The sequence below is a fragment of the Aplysia californica genome, unplaced genomic scaffold (genome assembly GCF_000002075.1).
Source record: "Aplysia californica isolate F4 #8 unplaced genomic scaffold, AplCal3.0 scaffold02972, whole genome shotgun sequence".
NCBI lineage: Eukaryota > Metazoa > Mollusca > Gastropoda > Aplysiida > Aplysiidae > Aplysia > Aplysia californica.
In genome coordinates this window covers 1-4,251 of record NW_004800242.1, presented here as the reverse complement: position 1 = coordinate 4,251, position 4,251 = coordinate 1, and the positions used below count along the sequence as shown (strand labels likewise).

General features: G+C 38.9%; 1 long non-coding RNA gene across 2 annotated transcripts; it reads left to right on the top strand.

Annotated features, from left to right (window-relative positions):
* The first annotated feature begins 1,550 nt into the window (after positions 1-1,550).
* On the top strand, positions 1,551-3,225 carry LOC101857229. 2 transcript variants are annotated; one of them, XR_221302.2, is made up of 5 exons: positions 1,551-1,819; positions 2,088-2,172; positions 2,453-2,525; positions 2,822-2,890; positions 3,195-3,225. It is a non-coding gene; the product is annotated as an uncharacterized LOC101857229 (long non-coding RNA). The 2 variants fall into 2 exon arrangements; XR_001185527.1 differs by having other exon boundaries at positions 1,551-2,172.
* The last annotated feature ends 1,026 nt before the right edge of the window (positions 3,226-4,251 follow it).

The following is a 4,251-nucleotide window of genomic DNA, read 5'->3' as shown; positions in this document are numbered from 1 at the left end:
CAACTCTTATCTGATGAAACAAAAAATTAACTTGATTGATGAAAGAGGATATTCCTAATTGACACATGTCTTCATCACCAGGACCCCTCTGCTGGAGCGGAGGATGACCTGGACAACGACGCCTTGGATACCACGGCCGGACCATCAACAGGAGGTATTTCAATATTGTCTGTGAAGTAATGTCTTGGAATAATTTTGTTTTTTCATTAGCACGAAAAAATGTTTTTAATACAAATGGGACTGAGTTCAATGTAAGTTTGGTTTTTTAATTCAGATGAAAATGGAAAATGATAAAATGTTTTTAAAGACAGATTTTTAAAAATGACCTTCTGTCCTTTTAAACCAACCATAAACAATTTTACATGGGGCTCTCGTGGCCTAGAGGTTAAGGTGTTGGCCTCTCATTCAAAGGTCCCGGGTTCGAATCCGGGTAGCGACTGAAAAATTTTCTTCTCTAAAATTGCCTCCTTTCACCTCCTTTCACCTCCTTTCCTGCTCTCTAGCAATATCCTGTCGTCTGCTTTCGTCTCCTCTTTCTGCCCCCACCTGCCTCACCTCCCTTGCCCCCTCCTCTGGGCTCCTGACTCTTTCTGCAGCCTTTCTACTGCTACTCCTTGACTCCTTCTTACAGCTGTCTTTCTACCACACCCCTGATCTTCTGGTAGGAAAGATCTACACCTAGCCTTCTCGGACAAGGGCGAAAAATCTCGGAGGGCCCGTGTGCAAGTTGCGCATGTTAAAGATCCCTTGGCGGTCTAAAATCGATAAGAGTAGGCTTCGGCCGCCACCCGGGCAAAATTCAAAATTTCCTACCAACGAAAAAGTATTAGGTGTGTCCCGCGCGCTCATATGACCTTATGCAGTTGCGAGCGCCGTAAAACCCTATACTATAAACAAACAAAACAAACAAACAATTTTACAACAGCTATTTTTATTTGATGAAACGAAAAAAAGCTTTATTGATGAAAGAGAATATTCCTAATTGACACATTTCTTCATCACCAGAACCGCTCTGCTGAGGTGGAGGATGACTTGGACGACGACGCCATGGATACCACGGCCCGACCATCAACAGGAGGTATTTGTCTGAAGAAATGTAAGGTTATTGCTCTTTAGCTCAATAAAATGTTTGAAAAATCTGTGTGTGGTAATTACGTTTACAAATTGTCTCTATAGCAATATAGAATACATACTCAGTTTATAAAGAAAACCCCAATATATTGCTATTTGTCATTGTCGATGGGTGAGGATGCCAGTGGCAGGGCCTTCTTTTTTCCTTTCCCTTGTTTTTTGTTCCTACTTTTAATAATCATTATTGCATTGACGAGCTTCTCGTTACTGGTACTAAAAAAAGTTTAATAACTAGTTTGACTTCTAACGTATTTTCTCAGAAAAACGGCACCCACATGAGAAGCCAACAGCGAGTGGTCTGCTGCTCCGATTTCCGTCTCTCACACTCAGACTTAAAGTGACGCAGTGGGGCTGTAGAGATAGTCAAATAGCTTGATAGGGAGCTAGGTGGATAGGTTAGAGTCAGAGTAGAATTTTGTAGGTGTTGCCATGGCCATGGCGGGAGGTAGTTGAGGTGGCAGTGTAGGTTTGGTTGTTTTGTTTTTTTAGGGGGGTAGGAGGTAGGACGGGAAGGGTGGCTGGGGTAGAATGGTGTGGGTAGAGCTTCCTGCTGATCTTGAGTTTGAGTGAGGTTGTTGAAGTGGCATGTATACTGGATTGCTCCTTGAGGTTTGCTGGTACAGCACTGTATCGACATGGATTTTCATCACCAGGACCACTTGCTGATGCGGAGGACAATCTAAAAGAGGTATTTGTCGGTGAAGTAATGTCTTGGAAGATTATTTGTTTATTAGTTCAATAAAGTTAGAAAAATACCTGTAAGACTGAGTTCAATGTAAGTTTTGTTTTTTAATTCACATAAAACCGGAACATGGTAAAATGTATTTAGCGACAGATTTTTATAAATGACCTTCTGTCCTTTAAACCAAATGTAAACAATTTTATAACAACTCTTTATATGATGAAACAATAAAATTATCATGATTAATGAAAGAGCATATTCCAAATTGACACAGTCTTCATCACAAGGACCCCTCTGCCAGTTCGGAGGACGACTTGACGACGACGCAAATGATACCACGGCCGGACCATCAACAGGAGGTATTTGTCTGTGAAGTAATATCTTGGAATAATTTTTTTTTTTATAGTTAAAAAAAATAATTCTTTAATACAAATGGGAATGAGTTCAATGTAAGTTTTGTTTTTTAATTCAAATAAAACAGGAAAGTTATAAAATGTATTTACAGATTTTTATCAACGACCTTTTGTCCTTTTAAACCAACTGTAAACAATTTTAATACAACTCTTATCTGATGAAACAAAAAATTAACTTGATTGATGAAAGAGGATATTCCTAATTGACACATGTCTTCATCACCAGGACCCCTCTGCTGGAGCGGAGGATGACCTGGACAACGACGCCAAGGATACCACGGCCGGACCATCAACAGGAGGTATTTGTCTGTGAAGTAACGTCTTGAAATTATTTTATTTTTTCATTAGCTCAAAAAAAAAAGAAAAAAAAAAAAATACCTCTGAGACTGAGTTCAATTTATGTTTTGTTTTTTAATTTGGCTTAAACCGGAAAATGATCAAATGTATTTAGCGAAATATTATTTTATATGACCTTCTGTCCTTTTAAACGAAATGTAAACAATTTTATAACAGCTCTTTATTTTTTGATGGAACAAAAAAAAAGCTTTATTAATGAAAGAGGATATTCCTAATTGACACATTTCTTCATCACCAGAGCCCCTCCGCTGGAGCGGAGGATGGCCCGGACAACCAAAAGGATACCAAGACGGACCATCGACAGGAGGTATTTGTCTGAGAAGTAATGTGTCTTAGAAGATTATTTGTTTGTATTATTTCAATGAAATTAGAATAATACCTGTCTATGGGACTGCGTTAAATGTAAAACTTGTTTTTTTCAATCAGATAAAACCGTAAAATGATAAAATATATTTAGTGGCAGATTTTTATTAATAACCTTCTGTCCTTTTAAACATACCAGTAAACAATTTTATAACGGTTCTGTTTATTTGACGAAGCAAAAAAAAGCTTTATTGATGAAAGAGGTATGAAAGAGGTTTTTCCTAATTGACACATGTTTTCATCACCAGGACCCCTCTGCTGGAGTGGAGGATGACCTGGACAACGACGCCAAGGATACCACGGCCGGACCATCAACAGGAGGTATTTGTCTGTGAAGTAATGTCTTGGAATAATTTTATTTTTTCATAGTTAAAAAAATAATTTTTTAATACAAATGGGACTGAGTTCAATGTAAGTTTTGTTTTTCAATTCAAGTAAAACAGGAAAATTATAAAATGTATTTACAGATTTTTATAAACGACCTTTTGTTCTTTTAAACCAACTGTAAACAATTTTAATGCAACTCTTATCTGATGAAACAAAAAATTAACTTGATTGATGAAAGAGGATATTCCTAATTGACACATGTCTTCATCACCAGGACCCCTCTGCTGGAGCGGAGGATGACCTGGACAACGACGCCTTGGATACCACGGCCGGACCATCAACAGGAGGTATTTCAATATTGTCTGTGAAGTAATGTCTTGGAATAATTTTGTTTTTTCATTAGCACGAAAAAATGTTTTTAATACAAATGGGACTGAGTTCAATGTAAGTTTGGTTTTTTAATTCAGATGAAAATGGAAAATGATAAAATGTTTTTAAAGACAGATTTTTAAAAATGACCTTCTGTCCTTTTAAACCAACCATAAACAATTTTACATGGGGCTCTCGTGGCCTAGAGGTTAAGGTGTTGGCCTCTCATTCAAAGGTCCCGGGTTCGAATCCGGGTAGCGACTGAAAAATTTTCTTCTCTAAAATTGCCTCCTTTCACCTCCTTTCACCTCCTTTCCTGCTCTCTAGCAATATCCTGTCGTCTGCTTTCGTCTCCTCTTTCTGCCCCCACCTGCCTCACCTCCCTTGCCCCCTCCTCTGGGCTCCTGACTCTTTCTGCAGCCTTTCTACTGCTACTCCTTGACTCCTTCTTACAGCTGTCTTTCTACCACACCCCTGATCTTCTGGTAGGAAAGATCTACACCTAGCCTTCTCGGACAAGGGCGAAAAATCTCGGAGGGCCCGTGTGCAAGTTGCGCATGTTAAAGATCCCTTGGCGGTCTAAAATCGATAAGAGTAGGCTTCGGCCGC